General features: G+C 48.5%; 1 protein-coding gene across 1 annotated transcript in view; it reads right to left on the reverse strand.

Annotated features, from left to right (window-relative positions):
* Window positions 1-24483, reverse strand: part of LRRC8D (leucine rich repeat containing 8 VRAC subunit D) — a 34642-nt gene extending 10159 nt beyond the window's left edge. Inside the window, exon 1 of the mRNA XM_088526007.1 lies at window positions 24348-24483. The gene's annotated coding sequence lies outside the window, so the exon portion shown is untranslated. The remainder of the gene's footprint in view (window positions 1-24347) is intronic.
* Between the last annotated feature and the right edge of the window lie 2204 nt (window positions 24484-26687).

The raw sequence follows: 26687 nt of genomic DNA on the forward strand, positions 1-26687 counted from the left end.
AGACTTGCTGTTTCATCTAACCAGAGTGAAGCGAAAACAGAGAGCAGACACTTTGTATCTTCTTCCACAGAATTCCTAAAACACACTCGAAGCAGTAACACTGAAAAGACAGAGTTTAATTAGTACTGCTCAACACCAAGCACAGACACAACTGGATGCTTCTGAGTTGTTCTAACCTGTGCCGACACGGACGCACGCTGGAACAGGAAGGCACAACGAGCCAAGAAACTACAATAGCTGCTCGCTGTCAAGCACGAAACAGTTAATCCCTCTGCCATTTCCAAACTTGCTGCTGTTCCGCTGTCTTTCTGACAGGGATATTTCGGCAGTGTTTTCATCACTACTATCACAAGTGCATGGACACACAGTGAACATCTGGTGCTTCTCCAGACCACAGCGCTTGGGGAATTTATGAAGATGCAAAGTAAGCAGCACCAGAATAAAAGCACATGGGCTAAGTCTGTTCCCCAGAGGTTGCTTTTTTATCACTGAGAAACAGAGACACAATTAAAAACAACCATTATAAAGATTAGTAGAAGAAAAAAAAGCTGTAACAAAATTATATATTTTTAATTTAGAAATCTGAGAAACAGAACAATTCAAAAATGGTTTAGACCCTAAACCGTTATCAACATTTGCTTTGACTGAAGCCCACATGGCTCTGAAGCTTGTGGCACGAAGCCGGCTCCGCTCGCGTGCACAGGGCGCTGGTGACTCGCGTGGCTCCTCGGCAAACGCCTCGGGCTGACCCACAGCCCCGCGTGCTGCCTCGCCGCGTCCGGGATTCGTGTGGAAGCGGGGCACCTTCGGAGGCTGCGTGAAGGGGAACTTGGCACTGAGCGGCTGGCTTGGGGATTTTAAGCCATGGCCTGTAAGTTTACAAATGTTAGCACCAGACACCAGCACCTTTAACTGCGCCTGAAGCTCCACCATGAACGGCAGTGCCTGCGACCTTGCACTGGGACACTTGGCACATCCTCCTACAACTTCCCACATCTGAACCTCTGCTGGGTTCACGCCAGGGAAACGCCAGCAGCTGAAGCCTTTATCCTCAAAAGGATTTAGCGAAGTTCACTCTATTTCTTTTCCCTCCTCTCAACCTAAGCAGCATTCTTAGGAGGCAAGCTATTTGCTTAAGTCCTCCTAGTCCCATAATTGCTCGGGGCAGGGTGTGTACCTCAATCCGGTGCTTACGCAGAAAAAGGAATTACATTACCACGCATTTTCAAATTCTGAGATTTTGCTGATGGGCTCAGATCACCTCCCTCCTTTTTATGATGTATTTTTTTTTCAAAATCTCATTCAGAACATTGCATTAAAACCTGTTCTGAGACTTGTCTTTCCTCACCCAGCAGCCTTCCTGCTCTGACAAGCAGACTTGCAACTTGGCAAAAAAGGGTCAGGTGAGGCTCAGCTGTGTTGCTTGCTGCCATTGCACCAACATTTCCAGACAGCCTCCAATCTGAATTTAGCAATAGTAAATATTTAAGTTATGATTTGACCCCAGTGTTCCAGACGGAATTGCAACCTCTGCTCCGAGTGCTGTGTGGTGGAGCGGGCAGCCAACCCTTATCCCATCCAGCTACTGGTGGAAGACAGCTCTTGGTTAGGCAATGGCAAGTGTCCATGGCCGTAAAATGCAGAGCAAGAAAACAAAAATCATCAGGCCTCCAGAAAGAAGATAGAAGTGGAGTAATAGCAAGATTAAGAGTATAATCAAACTTAACCTTTTTATGCACTGTTATCTTTGAAACGGCTTAACAGTACGTCCAGATAAATCCATCTGTATTTACAACATTCCTGTATATTTAGCCATGCTCCTTCCCACGGCTTTGAGATTGACGCTATCTCAAAAATAAGACACTAAATAAGCAGCTCTTGAAACCTACCTTTTCCAGTCAAATCTGTTTTAACAGAGGCAAGGCAGCTTTCTTAGTAGGCGCTTCAGTTCAGCTCAAAGCAGCAAAACAAACCCGTGGAAAGGCAGAACTGTATTTAATCTTATCTATAGAGAGATCTCATTCCCGCACCGGCTTTATGCTCTGCCCGGCAGCAATGAAGCACCACGTAGGTGTCTCCTGGAGGAAGATGCCCCAGCGGAACTGCTGATTTTTTTCCCAGCCTTCTCGCCTCGCCGCGACTGCCGCAGTGCCAGCGGGTGCCCGCGGTAGCCTCTGCGGCAGCCGCCTGCACAGGCCCCGGTACCGCCGCCCGCTGCCGCCTGTGACACCGGGACGCTCAGGAGCCGTGAGCAGCCTGCCCAGCCCGCGGAGGCAGCTCCTCGTGTCCCTGCAGGCACCGCATCTACCCCCTCACCCCACCCGCTTGCCGTGCGAGCCTGTTCTGGCAACTTACTCATCATTTAAAGCAGCTGCCCAGCAGCAAAGGTGTCCAGAGAGACTCTGGAGGAAGACAAAGCAGCCCGGTGTTCCTTGCTACCATTGCCTCACTATGCAACCTAATACTATGAATTTCATATACTGAGCAAAGCTGAGTCAGATCCACAAAAAGGTTCTGGACAAGCTCAGATAACGAGCAGGACGAGACCAGAAGGCACCTTTAGCATCATGTTGACCAGGGTGATGAAGGGTCCTTTCAAATGACCTTCTCTACCTCTTCTACCAGCGTGCCAAAAGATTTTCCATACATGAACAACATAGGGTAAATGGAAAGCCTGAGCTCAGTGTGAGCCCCTCACCACTGATGGCAGAGCCCTGGTTCTGATCGTGCTGTCAGCTGCAGGTAACACAAGGGCCACAGAGAGAGGTGCAGTCTGGCTCCTTGTTGTCCCGGGCAGAACAGGGCAAAGACTCAGGATTTTTCTGAAGGCAAACTGTTCTTTCATGTCACTTCCAGCAGTATTTCTATATCATGGGGTAGGGCATTGCCTACTCACATACACAAAGTGGGGAGAGGGGAGCAAGTGATGTTCCCTTTACCCTGGAACAGCCACCGTGCTCCTCTCCCACGAGCACGAAGAGCCACCCATGCTCCCAGACGGCCCGGGCCCCTCGCCAGGGAGCTGGGAAGCCCGGGGTTGCTTGAACACCCAGCTCTCCCTTCAAACTCTTGACCCAAGGCAAAACAAAGCCATCAAATGGCCAGAAAGCGCCCAGAGAGTGACCCATGTCACATCACAGCTTAATGCGAGTCATCTTTGATTAGTCGTAAGTCTGGCACTATTTTATCAAGGATCTAGTCAAGAAATTGCATTAAAGACAACTGGCTAACTGCTTTATTTATGTTTCTGCTATCTCATCTGCACACTTGGATTCCTGCCTCCGAATGTGGGTGTACAGCAATAATATACATATGACTACATTCCCATAAACCTTCCGTTAAAAGTTTAGGATTTGTCATGGCCAGACCAAAACATGAACGAAACCATCAATTTCATTTATTATAAAATTTTGCAACAGCCTGTCTTTGACCAATAATTTTGTATGTCAGATTATGCCTCAAGTATGTTTTTTTTTTCAGTAAGAAAAATGTTATCCAAAGGCAGAAAAACAGTTTTGTGGGTTTTTTTTTTCCTCTCCATGCTAAATAGCAATTCTGATATTTGTCTCATGTTCCTTAAAGGCTAACAGTATAAAATCTCTCTCTTAGTTATTTATATTAAAAAACATAAAAAAAAAAAAAATTACCAAAACCTAATTAGATTATTCTTTCTATCCCCTGTCCCAAGAAAGACTTGGCTCAGGAAGTCAGAAGGGCTGTTCTTGACACCTGTCACCAAGCCTGGCACATCCACACACAGCAACGGGTGACTTCCCAGGACAGATCCAAACAGCAACGTGAAGGAGGCAGGAGATGTCCCACTGCTGTGGGCTGACAGTTTTGCACATGGACACAGCCATGTCCACGTTCGCAGCAAAACGCTTCTGCATCACAAGGTCTTTGCAGGAACATCTCAGTTGGAATCTACTTTGCCACACCTAGGCAGACACAATTTGGACATTATTTTTGTTTCCAAGTCAAGAAAAGAAAGAGCCAGTGCAGCAGGAGCCGGCGGCGAAGGCCATCCTTTGCCAGGCTCGATGGGCAGCTGCTGTCTTGCTCGTGGCTCACCAGCATCATGCTCCTCCGCCTCCTCGTGCTGCGTCTCAGGGGGCTCCCCCTTCCCACAGCACTTAAGCTGCACGCTCTGTGCTTGCTTGGTCCAGCACCTGCCTTTGGCCTCTTGATCAGAGTTCCCTGGTACTCTTAAAAAGTGACTCTAAGACCAACAGCTAGACTCTGCTAGCACTTAATTTTTGTATTACATAAAGGGTTCAATATCCTATTCTATATCAAGGCCTCATTGCGTTTTGCGTTGTGTAATCCATGTATCCAGTCTCAAAGACTACAACCCCAAAATTGAGTTGAATTGCATCAGATTTCATCTTGTATAACATGGCACAGTGTTTGAAAAAGGCAACAGTTTCAAGCTTGACCAGTTTTAGGAGGAAGAATCTGTGAGCCTATGCTAGTGGCAAGAACAAAACCCCTTGATTTCCTACGTCAGCAACATTTTCAGCACAAGAAAATCACAAATTAAAGACATCCTAAACCAGCTCACAAGTATTAGCAGTACGTTGGAACAGCCTCCGTTATTGCTTAGTACGCAACTCTATTCTGAAAAGCAATTTAGTACGGATATCAGAGCAGAATATAAATTAGTAGGAAACGTTGCTATATTTGTCTCCAGTTATTAGAGCTCCTCCTCAACCCTGTGAGCTCCCAGGGCCTCCAACACAAGCCTGCAACCAGGCAGCTGCCCCACATGAGATGTTGCCCATATTCCCACACAGAGTGTGGGGCTCAGAGGCTACGGCTGCACTTCCCACCCCGGAGAGCGGCCGAGGTTCCCATGTGGAGTTCAGTTCAACCAGGGACGAGGCTCCTTCGCCTCACACAAGCCACCGGCTTCCAACCCTTCCCCTGCCCCAGCCCAGACTTACTTGCTGGAGGTGGCTGTTCCCACCAGCACTCTGTTAGGCTGACAGAAGTGAATTGCAACGAAGTTGTGCTTCCATCTCTAACAGGAAAGGATACAACTGGCTGTACAAATGAAATGAGTAATCATGAAGTGTCTTTAAAACAAAAACGAAATCCTCACCAAAAATCAAAACACCCCTGGAGGTAAAGGCCAACAGGCTTAGACTACAGGATCTCACTCATATAAATAAGATCAACAATAAGAGCAACTGTGACTCACCGATTAAGAAATCTTTACTGTCTTCAGTTAACAACAACAACAAAAAAGTTGTGTGATGATGGCACATCATCAGTATGTATCCAGTTACATAAAATGCTTCTTATAGGCTGTGAGGGATTGCAGTTTGAACAGAGATTGGAACAAAGATCCTTGCAGCACTTCTCAGCGTAACGGAGAATCAAAATTAAAATTTATTAGTGTTATGGGAAGCCCACCGGCAAAAGCATAAACAAACTAATACAAAACATTCTATTTGCCAAGCCTAGACTTGCATTTCTTTCTTTAGTTTTCAATTTTTAATTAGGAGCTCTACACCTCCATATTCTGAGGCAAAGATGAGCAAGTGGTAGACCAATGGAAACTGAGAATCGCCTTTTAAAACTGGGTTATGTTGCTGAAAGTAGCTGCTATATTTTTTTCAGCCTTTCTCTGAGACAGTTGGCACTGTCAAAGCCACAACAGACCACAGGTCTGATCCAGCAGCTCCTAAACAAGGTCCCCCTGCCAACTGCAACACATGCTTACCAATCACCACAAGACAAACTACTTTTTCTTAGTAATTTAAGTGACTGAGACCCAAAGGATATAAAATTATGAATTATCACAACCATATGCCAAAAACCAAAATGGTCAAAACATGGTTGCAAAGTGCAGTTCTTTCTCTATAAATCAAAGCTAAGGGGACTCCTAGTGCTTTCTTTTCTTTTTTTTTTTTAAATGCACAAAACCAGAATGCCAGCAACATGTTCCTTGATAGAAGGCCAAAGACCACTTAAAAATCTAAGACATCTTGAATATTGAGAGTACATAACTTCTTTCGTTATTTCCCCACTCCAGTGAAGTACAAAAGTGGCTTCAGTTTCCTCTATGATCTCCTTTGATTCTTGGAGCTCCTGTGGGCGGACAAGAACACCAAGAGCTATGAATACAGCTTGTATTTGGCATTAACTGAACTTTCCTAATTTTTGATTTGCAATTACATTGTAAAACACATGTGTGCACACAGAATTGTCTCTTACAGATCAAGCCATCTTTCCACAGTTAGCAAATGGCGCCATTTGTGCAGTCATCACAGCCCAGATCAGGCCAGAAGCACAGTAAGACACCACGCAAGTAGTACAATGGCATGTACTGAGGAACTACTGAAAACTCACTCAGCAAATTAAATCCCTCTCATTTAAAAAAAAAAAAAGAACCTCAGAAGAGTCTTTTGCTGCAGTATATCATTCATGTTTCCAACACATTTAGCATCTTCTGCAAAAAGAAAAATGTACTAGGGTGACCGTTTGCAGGAAAAAATGCTGCATTCCCGCAAGAGCCACAGCATCCCACACTTGCACAGTGCACTTCCCGACGCAGCTCTTCCGAGAGAGCAGAGCTCGTCAATGCTTCATTGCAGCCACGACCCTAACACAGCATTTTCCTCTGTTTGAAGCTCCAGTACTCCTGCCTGCTGCTCTGCCAGGCTGGTGCTAGGCTAAACTAGATAGGCAGCCCAGGGCAGCAGGACCAAGCTGTGCTGGAATCCTAAAAACTTCTCTTGCATTGGTCTCACTTGAGGACTGTAATTCAGCAGCCTCCTTTTCACCAGGACTCTCGGGCAGAGCAAAGAGGCGGCTCACAAGAGCCACGCGGGAGCTGCGGGGTGTCCTTGAGCAGGCACGGGCGCTTCCGTGCGGACACCAGCTCGGAGCAGCACAGAAGGGCTCCCTGGCACGCGAGGCAGGCGCTGCCGGCGCGGGCACTGCCCGGCCTTGGAGCCACGCGAGGGAAGCGGCAGCGGAACGGCCGCACGGCACCCACGATGCCGGCACACACACTGCTCGTCAAAGCCCCACGGTCGGACCTTCTTCCCCCAACATGTGAAATTTCCGTGGCCCGCTCTCATCGCTCTCTCCGCATCTAAAGATACCAGTCCTCAAACTTTTTTTATCTGCAATTACTTTGCATACTGTCACTCTACCGTGTTGAACGGGATTCCCGAGAAGCCAAACCCTTGAGGCCAGCTTGCTGCCCGACGTGCACGCGCCGTTTGGGTATCAGCACCTCCGCTCTGTAATCAAGGCAGGGCCACATTTCAGAGCGCAGGGAGCCTTTATCGCCACCTCCCCTCCCAACACACACCCTCAACGTTGCTTCAGCAGGGGCCACGTTAAATATAGAAGCGGTCTCTGAATCACCAGTTCCTGTTGTGGAAAGCAGCTAGAACCAGATGTTTCTGTGAAAGAAGCTCCCTCCCAAACAATTGGATAACAAGCTGCCCACCAGGTTAGCTCCCCTTTGGTACAAAAGGCTTTTAAACCCCAGAACACTACTTTAAATGTTAAACCAAATAATCTCATTCCCTGAGGTTCCTAATCCTTCCTAGAAAGTACCTAATTCTCACCCCGCGGCTGCCACGATGGGGGAGGTCCAGGGCTAACTGCTCCTAACTAACTAACTAACTAACTGGCTAACTAACTCCCTGCCAGCCCTGCCGCAGCGGCGCTCGCTGCCCCGGCTCCCCGGCATGCAGGGCTCCCTGCTGCTCGTCCCGCCGCGTCCTCACACGTGTGGGGTGAGGAAGCCACGAGGAGCCGCGCTGCCTGCTGAGGAACTCCACAGGGAGCCTCAGGCGGACTCCCAATTTCCTCTGCATCTCTCCAAATATGTAACAGAATAACTAGGTGTTCCAATCAGGAGGCACCATCCAGATATAAGTTCCATACAGAGATGGATACACACACATACATATATACATATACACATATGCATGTATATGTACATACACAATCTATACTGTCCATCAGAGAGGCCAGCTAGTGCTCCATTATTCAGCACGGCGCATGTGAGGAACATTTTACTTTGCATGTCAGGACAGTCCATCCATGAACTACAGATGCCACAGGGACACCACAAACCTCTATACTCAGTTTTACCTGTGTTTGGCCCAGTAAAGTTCACACAGCTGAAAGCCAAACCTTTGCTTGCCTAACACAGCACTTCCAGAAAGGCCTCCAGCCTCAGGAACAATCTGGGGGAAATCCACCTCTTTCCTTGGTCATTTATTTGTTACTCCCTGACCCTTACAAACACATGCCTGGTTTCCAGCCTAACATGGCCTCCCTCAGCTCTAGCCAGGCGCCTCATGCCCATGGCGGCTCCCCTCGGAAGCGCTGCTCTCCAGCCCCCACGTCATCCCACTGGCTGATCCTGGTGGAGCTTCTCAGGCTCCCTCAGCAGAACCTGGCACCATGCAGCCCTCCTGCACCTCCTCCAACTCCTTCCCAACTCGATCCTCCTTCTGGCAGGCTCCTCCAGACGAGTCAGGCATGTCAAGCTGTTGACTCCCTGTACCCTGAAGGATGCTACTCCTCAGGCTCTTATCCTGTCACTGTGCTGTGTCACCTGCAGGCCCTGTGATCTTGCTTCTATTAAAATGCATTTTCGTTCAATACAGCTCACCAAAAGCTGCTCAAAGACACCCAAATTACTCTGTATAACCGCCTTGTCCTCACTTACCACCCTGCCTGCGTGGCACGGCCTGCCAATTTTATCAGTAGCGATGCTGCATTCGCTACCAGATGCGTGATGAAAAGGTCTAATGGAAACCCGCCTCCTTAAAACAGATTTCTAGAAGCGTTTCCATTTGACAATGATTCACCACCGATGACTAATTTTTATAAAACAGTTAGTCAGTTCTTAACGCATCACCACCTGGAAGCAACGTGTCAGGACAGGGGGACAGATTCGCCGAAGCCCTGGCTGGCCCTGGCTGGGCCAAGGCAGCGGGAGCCAGGGAAAACGGAGGACCGGAGGACTGGGCTGTCCCCCACATGGAGCCATTCAGAGACGCAGCGCTGCTACATCCACACAGCTCTCCCAAGTCACACCTACGAGTTCCTAGAGCACTGCCATGTTCCTAGGGCATTCCCACAAAGCGATACAGGCTGGCATTCGTTGATCTGGTCTTTTAAATCAATTTAATATTGAATTATTTTTTCCGATACCATGATGAGGATGAATGCCAGGCAAGCTGGAATACGCTCAAATGAGTCACCCACCCTTCCTTCCTCTTGCTAACACCAGTATCTGAGTTCCCCTATAGCAGCAGTTATTAAAAATTGTTGCCTGCAGACCTGCAGCCTTTTCAGAAAATTCTTTAAAACAGCTGTGTTATAGTGCTGCAGATTTACATGTGCCTATCCCTACAAGTTATTAAATTTTCATTTACTAGAAACAGATTTACAAAATGTATCACTCTTTTGGTGTGACTTTATCATTGCACCTTCCCAAACACAGTACTAAGAACTACTACTACTACCACCTCTTTTTTTTTTTTTTTTTTTTTTTTCAAATCAACGATTACCTCCACCCAGTAACTTGAGTTATTTGACTCCTAACACATTTAAGCTATAGGAAATATGGGGAGTTTATTCTCCTAAATTTACTTCCTAACTTTTTAGCATAAAGGTACGCTGATCCCCATGCATCCATTTCCCTCCTCATTTCTGCATTTTGCTCTCAAATTTGTAGATGCATTGTGAAGTCAAAGAGGGCTGTTAGCCTTATTGTTGTCTTAGAAAAATAAAATAAAATTTCAACTTCTTGGCTATTCACTTTTTTCTTATCAAGATTCAACTCTTTCCCTCCCCACCGCCCCGCTTACAATGCCATTAACTAAATTCTCCTCAGTGATGCCAGACGTGCCCTGTTGCTCTCCATTTCCCTGTGTTACACACAGTAGGGTCATGCTCAGCCATCCTGTGGCAACTGCCATCTTCCAGTCGTGTGATAACAAGGTCCCCAACAGCTGCAAGTCCAGCTGGAGCTGAACTTCCGAGGCACCGAGCACCTTTCCATGACGCCAACAGATGTCCAGCACCTTGGCGGACACAAAGCGGAGTGGAGCCTGTGGAGGGAGGCTAACGCTAGGTTTGCTGACTGGCCATTTCACACATTCACCAAGAATTCTGCACATGCAAAACGTGTACTGGCTTCTCCTGCCCCTCGACTGCAGCAGCGAGGCTCTCGCCACGCGCCCGGGCTGGACACACAGCCCCGGCTCCTCGTGGCAGACCGTGCTCCGCGCGGCACCGGGGCTGAGGGCGACGCCGAGCACGCGCGCAACGAGGCGGACGCAGCAGCCCTTACCCGGGAGCGCCCGCGCTCTGCCCGGCCTCGCGCATGCGGCGCAGGAATCTCGGCACACAAGCAACCTTTAGCCTCCAGGACCAAGTCTTCCAAAAGGCAATAAATCTTCAAAGTGCTCAGCAAGAAAAACACAAATTTGGCTGTGCAGTTGCCATAGAAGCAGGAAAAGCATTCAGATCCTACCAATATCGAGTATAATTTGACTTAAACCTGCTAACTATTAATGGACAGTGATCTGTTAATTGCCTGGGAGGCACAGTGGGGAGCACAGGACAGACGCAGCTCAGCGGACCCTTCTGCATCGTCGCAAGTCCCACGCAGCTCCTGAAGCACCTGCTTGCACACACTGAGTGACAGCAGAAATATGGAGAGTCTAAAATCAGCAGCTGAACATGAGATGACTGGGTGCTTGCTGCACATCAGATACTGCAATGCTTTTTTCCTTTCTTCCCCACAACTTAAAATGACTAAAAGAGAACACAGAGAGTATTTTAGTCTTCTCTTCCTTTTCAAATGGCAAAATGGGAGGGAAGGTGGAGGAGGGAAAAAAAAGACTGTAGCAATACATTAAAGAGCAAAATTAGAGCCCTACCCATGCCTTCTGCAACAAATTGCCCCTAAATTAGGCTGCAAGTATTAAAAACCATCGATCTGGACAGACAGTCTGTGACGTGTGCGCTGCCTGTGCTAGGATTGCTGTTCCCAGCTCCAGCCTCGAGGGCAAATATAACCATGTGGGTTGCCAAAAGCTTCAGACACTAAAACCTTCAACCTTTTCCTACTACCTGGATTTTGCAGAAGTGCATGTTCCTCTTTGCATGGAAATATACAAAGGGATGGGAAGAATTTTGGTTGGGCCAGAAGTCCAAGATGTCCTAGAGTGCTCATACTCTTATTAAACTCCTTTCACATTCCTCTCCACCAGCCTGGAAAAAACTTAAACGAAACCAGCTGGCAGGCTCTACACATCTAAAATGTGCATTACATTCACTATCATCAATAAAATATGTTAACTAATAAATTTCTACAAAAAAAATCAGTAATGACATGGTTAACGACAAGTTTAAGATGCCATAACAATGTTTCAGAAGTGCATTGTGAGGAGTAAAGTCAATTCACATTCCTTTCATAATTTCTGTTTAAGGTTAGCTGGGTCTGAAGGAATCTGTGTTTGAAAATCAAATTCAGATGAAAGTACAGAGCAACTTAAACACACAAGTGCTGTTCCTGACTAGCAATACATCTCGTGTCCGCATAAATGTGCCCACTTTCTTAAGAGCAGCCTTTCTATTTAGCATAATCTGCTTTAAAGCTTTGTCCACACAAGGCACTTTGGATTACTTCCAAGAAGACTAAAAGGATAAAAATTTAAAAATGAATTGATTAACTGCTTTACGGCCCTCTTTGTCTCCTGTTCTCGGAATCCGAGTGCCTCTGCACTGCTCTGCCCCAGCGACACAGGGCTATCTAAGCTGGGCACTTGGAATTCACACCTCCAGTTGCTCTGAATCATTTCTGCCCGGCGTGTGAAGACCGGCCCTCAGCTCCAGAACCACATACAGGATGCAGGCAGGAGTAACTGCTCAGCATAGTTTGTCGGGACCACAAATCCAAGCAACCCCACGCAGCAGGAGGCTGGTTCAAGGCCAGACCAGAAGAATGTGAGAAACCACACAATCATGAAAGCTCAAATTCTAGTAAATGACCTCATGACTGTGTATTTACCAGGTCTGCTTTAGGAAAGCGTTTCCATAGGGCACCTTGCCTTCGTTTCAAATGCTTCTTATCCTGCCAAGAGCGTCCCGGACTCCCCTGCATCCCTCGGGGCGCCTCTCGCCTGCCTGCAGCCCAGCCCGCAGCTGCACAGCCACCGCCACCACGCGAGGACACAGCGCGAGGCTCAACTTAAGCCCCTCGTTGGGAGACTTTAAGCCTCGCCTGGAACACAACACCAAACAGAGCAGGAACTCTGGGTTTAGACCCACAAGATGTGGCGCCGCTGAATGCTCCCCGCCCTCGGGCAGAGTCTTCTCTGGGGATGAGTTTTGCAGATCACAGTAACTGTCTCGGCTGCAGGTCCAAACCAGCTCATCCCGTGATTGTTTGTCACTGACAAAAAAGCAGCTCTGGAGGGAAAGGAGGAGGTTTTCGGCTTCTTCACTCCTCTCTGGCTATATTCACCTGGCTGCTTCATCTGTCTTCATCCTCTCCTTCGGCTTTTACGCCTGGTGATCAGAGACAAGCCATTTTCTCATGTTCATAGCTTGCTGTCACTGCAACTGCTTTTCTTAGTTCGTGGAGCCTGTAAATCCCCACATCTGCCTTTAAAACTAGATTTATGACGCTACTGATATTCCAGCAGCACCTCAGCAACACGCTCACCACGTCCTCATGGAGAAGCTGGAAGCAGCAGCCTCCTGCTTGTGTCCCTCACACCGAAAGCCGGAGGAGCCAGCCTGGAGTGCTCTGGTCCACCGGGATGCTCCCACCAGGCCCCCCAATACTCCACAGAGTTTGGGAGAGCAGGAGAGGTACGAGAGCACTGTTCCTGAATTTCCTCCTGAACAGCAACCTCCTCCTCCTCGCAACACGGATGGGCTGTGAAGGGGTGTCCAACATTCGAGGCCTCCCCCACGCCGACCGCGCGAGGGACATTCCCTTCTCCTTGCCGCCAGCGGGATGCAGACACATCCACAACTCGGCTGCGTGCACAGGCAAAGCGGGGAAAGCTGCAGCACCAAGGGCGCTACGGGAGCCCATCCAACCTAATAACCAATTATCCGCAGAGGGCACTGTATTTGTCAATTATAAACACACTGATACCAATGCAAATGTGCAAGTGAAAAATGATCCTATTAGAAATGGCAAAGGAATATTTCAGAGCATTATTTTTCCATGGATGAAGTCGCATTTCACAGGCTTTGTTACCCCCATAACCAAAACATACAAGAGCAGTCACTTCCAATGATCATCAGCAGAGGTTTCTCACCGCTGTGACCGGAGATGTTGTGACTACAATAGCAGAAAGGCGAGTGTTGGAAAATCCAGGCAGGCTCGCTGTCTGCAGGCTTCCAATCTGATGAGACACCACATGACAAGTTGCATTCTTGTACCCAGGCCTGAAAACCTTTGTTGGACCATTTCCAGTTCAATTAAAAAAAATACACATAAAAAAAGAGGTGGGGAGGGAGAAGGAGGAAATCATCTTTATCACTTAGTTACAAGTATTTAGAAGGAGATGCACTATTGCAAAAGTTACCAAGGCTTAATGCAAAAGTACTGCCTTGGCACACATTGGGGTTTTAAGAGCTCTTGCTTTATACACTTGACCAAGTGCAGCAGATGAGCTGTCCTGGTGGTACCCACTTCTCAGGTGGGAGCATCAGCAGCCAGGCCTTGCTAGAGAATCCCCTCACAGCTCCACTGCTCACCCCGCAAACATCTCTCTGCAGGAAAGTCTGTGAGCAGAAAAAAAATAAGGTCTGGGGGAAACTGAGGTAAACTCTGACCCCCTTTTCATCCTCCCCTGACTTGTACAGGAGTCCCAAGCAAAGTGGCTCTGCAGGTGCTCGCTGAATACAGTGAGCAGAGCTGCACCGCGAGGCCCCACAGCAGCGTCCCGAGTGGACAGGGCATCTGTCGACATCTCCTCCCGACCAGTCGCACAATTTCCTGTCCCCTAGGTCACCTCGCTGTCCTTCTATCCACACCTACCCAGCAGACTGCAGTAGGTCGCTTGCAGCCCAGCACCCGCTCACTAGCTCCCTTCGGCTTACTGGTCTGCTCAGGAACTGTCAGGCTGCAAACTCCAGGCCCTACTTCTTCCTTCGACCACACAAACATCACCCCAGCTGCACACTCCCTTCACCTCTCCCACCTCCAAATTTCCCTGCCCACACTGCCACAGAGCAGGTTTTGTCTACTCGGAGCCACGAAACCATTCAGCCCTCACAGGAGCCGCCTTTCCGTCCTCCTCTCCGCTACCTGCCAGGTGAACATCCACTCCACCCTGCCCATGACATTTACTCAGGGAGGCTCTGCCAGAGCAAAGGCAGATTTCACGGAGGTCAGGCCTTGCAAAACACCAAGAATCCTTCCCCACGGCTAAAATTTCTTCATCGGCTCCACATTCCCCACCTTTAATCCATTTAACCCCTATCAAAGGAAAAAAAGAAAACACATAAACCCCACAACCCTTCCTCTTTCACACTCTGAGTCAAGGAAAATGTTTATCTTATTAAAAAGGCTGCACAATTCCTTTTACAAAACCAACTGGAGTTGAACTCCGGCATGGTGCTTGCACAGCAGTCCTGTGTGCTCTTCTGCTCCAAAAACTCCAAGCACAGTAACTCTGCACCATGCAAAAAAAAAAAGAAAAAACCCCAAAGTTACAAAGAACTCATGCTGCACTGCAGCTAAATCTTAACTTCTGACTAAGGTAAATTAAAGTTCATGGTTAAAGCAGGCTAAAGTATATCTGTATCTGCAAGCTGGACAATTTAGATAAGTCTTCACGGGGTCAGGTCTTGGAGAGAGCAAGGTTGAGCCGCCTGCCCCGCTGTGCACCTGACAAGACGCAGTGCCATAAATACCAACACCAGAAGGCTGCAGCTACGTCTGCGTGCCAAATACCTGACAGGCAGCTCCTCCTCAGGGCAGCCTGATGTGGAGACCGGAGCACAGCCATAATGCAAGATTTAATGACCGAGGGGACAGTGAAACTGAAGATGTGAAGCATTTCAGATTTAAACTGTAAGCTATAGTGACATCCTAAGTTAAAAGTTATGCGCATTTGCACCCACCTTTAACAATTTTTAGTAAAAATCAAAGGAAAGTCGGAGAGTGTTATTTTGGACACTGTCAGCAGACAAATGCCTTGACCTATATGCACAGTGCAATGAACACATTCATGCTTCAATACTGAAAATGCCCAGGACTCCACACAGCAGGGTTTGAATTAATAAAAAGACAAATCTAGCTTATTACCTCCTCCAAGATCACAGCCACAAAGTGGACCTCATATCAAAAATCTACCCCAGACAGAAGCACTCAGAGGGTATCGATTTGCATCAAAAGCAGCTGAAGCTTCTGTGCCTTTCATTAATTGGTTTTGATTGACCCGTTGTCTTTGGCCGACTACAGCTGAAAAACTACTCAAATAGACATTAATTATGTTAATTAAACTGGATTCAAAGGTCTAGGTTTGAGTCATCCCTTCAGGGTCACAGTGCAGTCTGCAAGATTCTCCAATTTCACTAGTCCAGCATATTCAAAAACGCATCCTGGTCCTAGGCTTTCCCATTAGATATCCAGCCTAAACACAAACCTGCTCAAATAAGAGGTTTAAGAAACACTTATTGAGCAAAAGCAAATGAGGCTGTATGCAAATGTACACAAGCACCAAAGAAATCCTGCACCTTTATCCCTGAAGCAGCTAGTGCAGAGCACAAGGCAGAACAGTTATGAAGCAAGTACCATTAACCCTCATCCTCACTCCAGACTAATGGGAATATTAGACTTTTCAAAGTGCCAAAACACTCTGACCAAGTCTGACATTTATATCTCTATAAATAACACAAAAAAAAGCAAAGAGAAAGCAACATTTGCAGATTAGAGAAAGAGTGCCTATCCCCGGCACTCAAATGCTAAACTAAATGTGAGAATCTGACAATGTTTTGAGTGGTTGAAAACGAGGACATGAAGGGAAGGGCTTCTTGTTTTAAAATTAATTATTTATCAATCCTTTCAGCTACCTAAACTCCTGTGATGACTCATCTTTTTCCCCCCCTGCTTTTGACCAAAGTCTCAATTGCACGAGATGAATGTCCTTGCACCACAGCGTTACCCTCCCAAGCACGATGCTTGACCCTGCACGCAAGAAAGGATCTCAGTAGCTTCATTCCTCTCTCCCACAACAGATCACCTTTCCGTCGAGCCTGCAAGGAAAATCACAAAGAATCACGAGGCAAAATAAGATATGTAAGTTGTAGATTAAGAGAAACAAGAGAAGATAAAGTCCACCTCAGTCATCCATTGCAAAAATGCCAGTTCTCTTGGTGACGGGATGTACTGTGAGACATGGGAGAAGGCTTCATTCACGTCACCAGGAGCTCTCCATAAACACCCCAGCAAATGACAGCATTTTTATGCTCCTACAGACCATGCCTACCATCTGCAAGGGAATCTGGCTCTATGCAAGCATGCAGAGCAGGCGCCTTTTAAGTTTATAAGATTAAGGCCTCGACCCTGCACCCCACACCCACAGAAACCTCCTTTCAGGACGAGCACCCCTACCAGCCAAGCTGCACGCCTGGGGCGCGAGCGCCGGGCCCGCGTGCAGCGCTCGCCCTTTCCTGTGCTAAAATTACCCGGCACGGTACGGCGCAGTTGCAGAGCTCCCACGCACGCAGCTTTCTGTCAGCAGCAGCAAGACAAGGGCTGCCGGGCTCAGCAAGCACCGCGGGGAAGGGAGGGAAGGGAACGGCACGGAGCACACGGAAACGTCCAGGCTGGAGTGCACCAGTGCCTCGTCTCTCCTGGATCCCCGGGTTTCCTGGGAATGTTTCTGTGGAAGCGTGAGCTGCTGCCTTTAGGTCTGCATGGTCAGAGCTAACAAGAAATTCACAGGATTCATATCTGGAACTTCAATTGAAACAACCAGGCTTCTAACTTTACTCCAGTAAAGCTGTAAAAAAAAAAAAAAAAAAGAAAAAGAAAAAAAAAGACCTTTTCAAATAGTTTGATTTATTTGATTTACACTCTGGTACACATGTGCATAGTTATTTTCAGAAACACTTTTATTTAAAAAAATCAAAATGATGAAAGCTGTGCTAAAGACTTCTGGCACTCATCCTTCTCCCTAGCTTCCATTAAAAAAAGAAAAAGAAAAACTAAACTGATCCAACTAAAAGGAATTAAAGTAATAAGAAGTTACGGTCAGTCACAGGAAGATACCTGAATGCCAAGGCAAAGCGCTACGCCAAGCCAGCGTGGCAACGCGCTGCAGCACGAGGATGCGCCGTGGCGCAGGGCCTGCTGCGCTCCCCACTCCGCAGCCCGGGCTCGCCGGGCCTTCCCGCTGGCTCTTCAGCCGCCCCGTTTCCCAGTCCCTCTCTGTCCTGGCGACCCAGCAGTTCAGACAAAAGACAAACCGGAGCAGTCTGAAACTCCAGTAAGTCTCATTTATTGCAAAGTAATGGGGAATAACTGGAAACAAGCCCATGAAAGTGAGCCAGGATCACAAAACGGGACTAAATCCAACTGCCCTCCCCAGATGCTTGACGATCATTTGCTAATGAGCACCATGTTGCAGAGCTGCAGGGAAGGCGCCCCTTGTAGCACAGCTCAGCACCAGGGCACAACCAGAGGCCAAGCGGCCCCCAGTTGCTCTTGCAGTATCAAAACTGAGTGCCCACCACGCACAGGGACCTGAGAGGCTCCAGCCTGCGGCTCTGCCGGCCGCCCCAGCCCACCCGGCGTACGGAGCGGAGCAGGCAGCTCCATCCCTGCGCAGACTTTTAATATGGTAGGTGACGCTCCACAAAGATATCAAAGAAACATCAGCAAACCCGCTATTAAAACTGTTCAAACCTTGGAAAATATCCTCAGCCTGCGCTGGTTCACATGCTGCCCCCTAACCCGAGGCACATCAATCCGCATCCAGCGCGTTCGATAAGCAAGACACACTCGCATCCCTGGCCTCGGATCAGTCAGATTCACTTATCTTGGGGACACCTCCAACTCAAAAGGGTCATCAAGATATTTTTGAGAATCGCTTTGTAAAATGATCTGACCCTACAGCCCGCCTTGTTCCAGCACCGCCAACAGCCCACAAAGCCAAGAATTAGCCCCAGGGCTTTGGGACAAGCTGTAAAGCTCAGGCATTTGAATATTTTCAGTAACAGCACATTAACAGGACTGTTCAGAGCACTCAGCTGGGGAGCACAACTGCGTTTGTCCTTGTTCCAAACAACCAAAGCTCGCCTCAGGTTCCCATACCGGCCAAGGATGAGGATGGTCAGCGAGTGCCCTGTGGTGCCCACAGCCCCCAACCACACACAGGGCACAGCTCCTGCTCTGCTTGTTGGGAGATCTTCTGGGTGCTTTTTTGGGGGTCTCTTGCTCTTTTTTGGTTGTTCTCAGATGTCATCACTGACTACAGCTTTTTCTGCTACAACGACTCTGTGAAAAACGAATATAACTCACGGAATTTCTGCAGCACAAATATGCAGGAAAAAAAAAGAAACAGGTCAAATAAGAGCACTGCTGTGTTGCTTGGCTGACCAGCACTAGAGGAGGGCGCTGGCCACCGAGGGCTGCAACGTGCACTGGGCAGCAGCACCCTGCCCTGCACCCCCCGGCGGGCAGGGACCTCCCAATGCCCAACTTTGGGGACGGGACTAAAGGCCGCCCTCCAAGGCGCCGTCTCGCGCGCTCCATCTTCCGCCCGCTGCCGAGCGTTGCTGCCATTAAACGTTTAGATGGCAGAAGGAGCTGGAGGCCTCCAGCAGGTCAGGGCCTCGGCACGTAATATACCCACAGCGCATGACAGCCCTGGGCTCGCCATTCTTCACCCCCCTTTTCAAGTGTTTTTCTCTTTCCACTAACATTTCCTTGTGAGCAACCCCCAAAGTCAACTCGGTGACAGTGCAAAAAAACAGCCTGAGTTCACTCAAGTAGGGATGTAAGTGCTATCCAGCCTATTAGGCAATACTCCTCCTAGTTAGGATATTACATATATATATATAAAAAGTACATTTTAAAGCAAAGCAAGTTTGGGATATTTCAGGAGCCTTGAGTTCTAGTAGTTACAAAAAAACAGCTAGAAATTTCAGCTGAAATAAGCGCTGGTAAATGTTTATGGATGAGTGCTCCAGTTCCTACCTCCCATAGTCTACACACATGGTTTTACTGAAGAAAAAAAATCTCCATTGTTTTCTGCAGCCTGAGCCCTAGTTGAGATAGGGCAGGGGCACAACACCAGCCAACCAAATAAAACACTTAGAAGACCTGTTAGGACAGAAGAAAACAAACAAATTAACAAACAAACAACAACAAAAAAAAAAGAGTGCTAAAAGCCACGCTTGTATATCTCAAGTCAGATGAACCTACTAACAGTCACAAATGGTGCTTGACAAGCGAGAGAGTTCTTGGCATCGCGGGTATTTTACAAAGCTGCTTCTTGCGCCTATGCCCTGTCCCCACCACTCCTGTCACCAGTGAGGGTGCAGGCAGCAGCCACTGGTCTGTCAGCTCCGTCTCCTCCGTCCCCAGGCTCCGTGTTCCTCCACGGACAGGATCCAGATGAAGCAGGGCAGCATTTTGCTTTAACTACTGCAAGATTTCACAGCAATACGTCCAGGGGATCTCTGAGATTTTGGTACTTACAAAATTACTTTTCATGGACATTGATTTTATTTAATTTAAACATAATTAGCCTGAACAGTCCTAAATCCCTTGCAAGATTTGAATTCCTCTTAAAAATGGCTTTGCAGCCTGTTTTGGAAAGGATATTTACTTCAAAAAGGTGGCAGATCCTGTTTTTGAGCAGGAGGTAATTCTTTTGTCCACCTCCTGCAGAACATAGGAGTGTAGGGAATAGGAAAAAGTTCGATGCCTTGTTGATCCAATCAATTCCAATTATGCACAGAAAACTTTGCTACAGCACCAAGTAAGCAAGAGCTAATTTGTGAAATGCAAAGTCAAGTAAATGGAAAGTCTGAGAGCTGATTGCTCAGCAATAAGGGCAGGTTTTACACATTCAGGCACCAGAGGCAGTAGTATGGTAGGATTACATGCACTTTTTTAGCACTTGGAATAATGATAATAATAATAATAATAAAATAATGTGTTATTTATTTAAAAAATAAAAATTCTCTAAAAGTAGCCCATAAAAAGCAGTGCACAAAGTAACACGATATTACAGTACAAAAGATACTACAACAGTCAATGCTCTCTGGTGCTCACAACTAACCTCCATGGGACGACAGAGCGATGCCTCAGCCTTACTTGCATAAGCACTGCCTAACGCAAGGGATGAAGCTTCAGGGAGCCACTACAAGCCCAGAACTTCTCCCCATCCATCCAGAATTCACCTCCAGAGGTTCCAGTGGAAAATGGATGGCAGGCAAATATTTCAAAACATCATACTGTATCAAAACACATAGCTAAGATAACACTCCAGTCTGCTGAGCTTGGTATCTATCCTGCAGGAAACAGGTCTGAACACATGAAAATATGCAACATAATATTTTTCTGGTGTAAATTTAAATGGAGAACTGCTACATTCTGACCTTGCTCACATTTCTGCGGGCTACAGCAGGTTTGCTGACAAGCATCTCTATGTCCGTCCGTCTCTTTCCTTACCCAGATGTCACAGCTGATACCCAACCGCTGGGTTAGATCTAGACTCACAGAAGGACTAGCTGGCTGAAAGCAGCTCAGCTCACACAAGTTTTGCTGTGGGGACTGGCTTTTGTTATTCAGTGACAGACAAGTCTTGTCCACCCAAAGACGCAAAACCAGTGAGAAGTAACCAAAATAAGGCTACTTTCCCATTTCTCTATCTAAAGACAACTTTGAAAAAGTGGCATCACAAATATAAATCTTTTACAAAGAAAGCTAAAAAGAAAACATGATCTCATATGAAAATCATAATCTTGAAGTGACTGTGTAGAAGTCCTTTCTATTGCAAAGTAGTAGTCAAAATAAAACCTCTACCTACACTTCAGTAAAAATCTACCTCTGCTTTGAGGCAGCCTTGGCAATAACATCAATATAATTGCCTCGGTATTTGAGCATGCAGATCTGTAGGAAGCCGATCCAGCTCTAAAAATCAACAGGCATTTTCTAAAGCAGCAGCCTGTTTTAATATTAAGCTAAAAAAAATCTATCTACAGATTAACATTCTCAAAAGCTACATCACATGCAATATATTTGCATTTAAGAATAGCTGCCCCCAGAGACTGGAGAACACTAATAAATACACAGCTCTTCAATACATCCATCTCTTCCCTTCCCTTTGGCAGCCATTGTCAAAAATACTGGTTGCAGCAAACTGATTTTATTTTCATAAGCAAGCTATTCTTTTCCCTGCCCTAACTGTCCTTTCTGCCACTGGTTCACATGGCTCATACACACGAAACACCACGGAGCATCAGTACAGATTAAATGTGGCACTCCATAAACAAATTAGAGCAGGCTGACTCAGGATACCCGTTAACTTTAAGCTTGATAACAATATAGTTTTATAATTTACTCAAGGATAGATTTGAGCTATTAACATGTAGATCTGATATATTTACCTACCTCTGGAGATCTAATGTTCTCTCTTACAAGGCAACGGGTTTTTGACTACACTGAAATGGTGCTAAGCAGGATGCAAGAAACAAAATAAGAAAATAAACAAGTAAATTCATACCTTTCAGTAGAGGGTGAGCATTGCTACTTACTATGTGCACATAGCAAGTAAATAACTTATGCAAACAAGTTGTTTTTAAAACATATTCAAGGCACATCAGTGAAATGTGATTTTAAATAAACCAGCTATGCTTGAGGACATCACTATTTTCCCTGGCACGCCATAGCCCTGTAGCTGCAGAAATATGTCTTAAAAAGAAAAAAATCAGACGTGCTTAAAGCTTATGTTCCTGCAAAAGAGCTTTCCAACATGCGTATATTATATACACACACAAACACTCCACCACGGCGATCAGACCAGAACAATTGCACAGCAAAGGCCACAGCCACACTTAAAATTTGCTGATTTAGCTGTATCAGTTCCCTCCTCCCCCTCCTTCCTTCGCTTCCCAACTATGCCAGCCAAACCCATACTGCAGAAGCCCTTCTGCTGGCAGAGGCTCTTCTGCCAGCACAAACTGCTCCTTTCACAGGATCAGGTTCAAGCAGCACTGTCAGAAAAAAAGAAAAAAAAAAATCCTTCCTTAGAGGCACCTCAGGAGGGAGCAGAGCAAGCCCAGGTGGGCGATGGAAAAGGGGGGAGCACTGCATCAGGGCAGCTTGCTTTGGTGGCAGTCCTGCCACGAGCAGCTACAGGAGCACAACTCTGCAGGCAGGGCAGCTCCATGAGCTCCATTTTGAAGGACGGAGCGTTTAATTTTCCACTGGGATTTTGGTATCGTGTTTGTCAATTATATACAATCTCCCCAGAACGACAGCCTGAAAACTTTCCATTTATGTTGAGGGGGCACTAACCCCATTCTCACAGGTGATGGTCAAGTGCCAGCTCGGTTAACTGTTTCCCTGATGATAAGATTTGCACTACCATTTATCTGCTGAAAACTGTGTCAGCTTCAAACGGCCACTAAATCCTTGCTCGTAAAGCCATCCATATGTTCTCCCATCCATGAGTAAACAACCTCTCTGCTCTCCCTAATGAAAATCCCTACAGTGCAGACTCATCCTGCCTCCACAGGAAGTTCTCAATATTAAAAATGGAGAACTATGGGTTAGAACAACAACAACAAAAAAAACAACTTTTAAGAGAAATTCAGTACAATCAAAAAAATTGCACGCTGCCTGCACATTTGCTTTTCAGCATAAACATCTCCTCTGCTCGCCCTTTCCTTCCCTTTCCCCGCAAACCCGATGTGCTGCAGGTTATGCCGCCTGCCACATCACATCGCTGCAGAGCGCAGGCAGGCCCGGCTGCAGAATTTAGGTCAGCTCGTCTGCGGAGCGCGCGAGGCCGCGCGCAGCCCCGCACCGCCGGCACCGCGCCGGTAACCCCTCCTCAGCCCGCGCCGCCACGTCGCTCCGAGCGGGCCGCTCTCCTCGGCCCCCGGCGCCGCTGCCGCAGGGCGACCCGGCCGCACTGCTCCCGACAGGCAGGAAGCGCCTCTGGAATCAACCAGATGCCGATTCACGTTTCCCCAGATAAAACAGCGAGGGCTTCCCCCAACGCGCCAGAAAGGGACTTCCCTTTCTGAAGCCACGCAGGGAAATATTTAATCAGAATAAGCCAGAAACTGCCCTGCAAGCATGAAGAATATTTTTCATAGCGGATCATCTAAATAAAATCTCACTACTTCCACCTCAGTCAATAAAAAATATATATATATATATATATACACACATCGAAAGGGGTCTGTACTAACATCAGACAACCTATGGAAAACATGCTGGTATTTTTGGAGAAAATCTATTTCTTCATGTGGAAAACACTTGGCCTCTTCAAAAAATACTTTCCCCTGGAAGGAAACTGTGGACTACCGTCATTCCATGCACTGCAGAGACATGCCTGAGTAGCCCCATTCTCAAGGAGCCTCTAGGTACGTAAAAATATGCACAAGCCTTTGCACAACTTGGACCTCTGGGTAGGAGTTACACATAAACTAAAAAGTAGTTACATAAGGAAAAAAAATATATATTAATTAAATAAAGGGAAATCTCAAACCTTTCCTAACTGTTTGCATGGAATACAATGAACCTCGCTTAACAAAGTCTTCTGCATGTGCAGCAGTGTGAACGATCTGTTTGCAAGAACAAACACTGGTACCAGAAATAGTTACAGGAACCTCGGAAGAAAACAAACCACCAGGAACCCCCCACAGTTAATAAGGTGACAGTTGGTTTTGCTGTAAAACCCCACCAGCCTGCTCCCTTTCTGCACCTACGGCCACCTCATAATGTCGCGTTCCTGGAAAGCTGACACGTGTAGCTCCCGATTAGGAAAAAGAAAAAAAGGATAAGCCTGAGGAAAAAAAAAAAAAAAAAAAAAAAAAAAAAACACTTCCATCGTTCAAGTCAACAAACTGCTCCTCAGCGTTCACCGAGCGTATTTCTAGCCGCGCGCTCCCCAAGTCGCACGGCACCTGCACACCGGCGCTGGCGAGCGCGCCCAGGGCTGTCCTGAGCACCGGGTGCGTAGCCCGGCACCCAGAACGGCCGCGCTGCCCTTGGGCACGGTCCCCGCAGCGCCCGCGCCTTCTCGTCGCAAGGGAGCCCCGGTTTGGGAGCTCCCCCTTTGCTCGCCTCGCACCGGAGCGCCGGGTACCTGATGAGGCTGCGCTTCTCCTCCCCGCTGCTCCTCCGGCGGCTCCGGCTGTGCCGAGCGGGCGGCGGGGGCTCTGCGGACGCCGCGCCGGGCGCTGCCGGTCACTTGCTCATGCTGGCGAGCGCCGCAGCCGCTTCCTGTGCGAGAGCAGAGCGCCGTGAGCGGCGGCCAAACAGCCCGCGCCCCCCGCGGCCCCAACGCGCCGCGCTCCGCGCCCAGGGCGCGGCGCTCCCGGGGGCGGCCGGAGCCGCGCGCAGCCCGTCCCGCCGCCGCCGCCGCCGGGCGCCTCGCGCCGCCTCACGGGCGCAGCGAGCGCGGGGCCGCCGCGCGCCGAGAACAAAGGCGCCCGCCCGCGCCGCTGCGCCCGCCCGCGCCGCTACCTGGGGCCGCGCTGCGCCCTCCGCTCCCGCGCTGCCCCGCGGCGGCCGGCGGTGCCGCCCCCGCGCAGGCTCCGCGGCCACGCGCGGGGCCGCCTTTGATCCCGCCCCGGGAGAGCGCGGCCACGGCTGCCGCCGCCCGCCGGGCCCCCTCGCCTGTCGCTGAATCCCTCCTTTACTCCGTGTGTTTCCGGCAGCGCTGCCAGCCCCGCGCGCGGGAGCCCCAGGACACTGTCCTGGCTCCCGCTTTCCCACTAGCAGCAGGACGGGCACCTCAGGGTTCCTCCGAGCGGGACGTGCAGGGCAGGGGGCGAGGGAGGCGCTGCCGCCCGCACAGGTATCGCACGGGGCAAAAGAGCAGATGCAGGAATGAGAGGCTTCCCCCTTTCCTCCTTCACGGGGCAAAAGCAAAGAAGCCTTCGAGTCCTGGAAGAGCTAAATCACTGCACAGGGCACCGCACGGGAACTGGAGGCATTTTTGAGTACATGGAAAAAAAGCTCTGGCCAGAAATTTACAAGGGTTGATTGTGAGTGAGTTTCTGAGTAGACCTTCAGATCATGCTCGAGCTCTCACAGAAAACGCACCAACAGCCCCGAGGCCATTCACCTTGGCCATTTCTGTGATTTTTTCTTACCAGGTCAGGGACGCACATGAAAAAGGCCTACGCAGCGCTCATCATGCTCATCCTCCGCTCCCCTGGGGCCATCCCAACAGCAAGCGCTCCTGCACGCAGACGGGAACTGCCTGCGCCACTGCCAAAGCAGGAGAGCTGCCGGGGAGGAAGATAGATCAGCCTTCAAGGAAGGACGTCGGGAGATGGAGCTACGGGTTTATGCTGCGCGCTGCTCCCCTGCTGCGAGAGGCGCTGCCGGCAGCGAAGGACAGCTCAGCTCGTCTCGTCTCCAAGGGCTCCGGCTCAGCCGGAAAGGACCGGGCGCATCACCGCCCTCCTCGCCTTTCCAAGGAGAGCCGGAGCGTGCAAGACGGAGCACACCTGGGGCAGGGGGAGAAATGCCAAAAGTCACTCATGAGGATAATGTCAAAAAAGGGCTAAAGCAGATGTTCTCATATAAACCATATCTGTGCACAAGAGTGCTTATGTATCAGCACCTAGGTGAAGCCAAGAGCAGTGAAAGAATTTTCCTCGCAGATCTCACCACAGAAATCCTCCTGGATTTTGTTCCCAATCCCATATGACAATTTATTCCTGCCATTACATCCCCTTTCCACAGTAGGAGGGACAACTTCCATTTACTAGGGCAAAGCAACGTCTTATTTGCAGCAACATCTGCTCCGATACACGGGACACACACCCACTTTCATAGAGCCAGCACGTGCAATGGTTGCAATGAAGGATGCTAAATAAAGAGCATATGCACCAACGTGCTAATAACCTCTCCTCCTCTGGCCATGTCCTTAATCTCTCCCTTAGCTCTCAGGCCCTGGTGGCACAGGGAAAGCTCTCTCATTTATCCCGGGGTGTGGGCATCAGATGCCAATTTTCTCCAAACCACAGCCAGGCATCTGGCACTTCAGGCATAACACGTGCAACCTCCAAATGGCCATGTCCTACATACCATAGCCTATGTGCTGGCCATCATCTGTGTAGTCAATCAGACGTTGTTTTCCACTGATCAAAACACAACTATTGCTGTTGGACTTAGCAGGGAAACAATCGCTGTTAACGGAGTGCAAAATCAGATGACACGCTTGCGGGCCAAGCTGATGTGAAGTCACTGCAAAGGAATGGCCGGGAGGGAAAACACAGGCCATGGAGCACCCAGTAGAGCACTAGGGCGGGGAGTCAGCTAATAGAATAACTATAAAATCATCAGTTTTGCCCAACAAAGTTTAATTTCAACGCGACGGAATTATTCTCAGTCCTGTTTACCTCCAAGCAGGCAGCTTGATGCTCGCTTTGGTTAAAACGCCCTCGTCCCCAGCCGCCGCGCCGGATGAGCG

This window comes from Tinamus guttatus, unplaced genomic scaffold, assembly GCF_059628265.1.
Source record: "Tinamus guttatus ecotype Peru unplaced genomic scaffold, ASM5962826v1 Tinamus_guttatus_pri_ptg000242l, whole genome shotgun sequence".
Lineage (NCBI taxonomy): Eukaryota > Metazoa > Chordata > Aves > Tinamiformes > Tinamidae > Tinamus > Tinamus guttatus.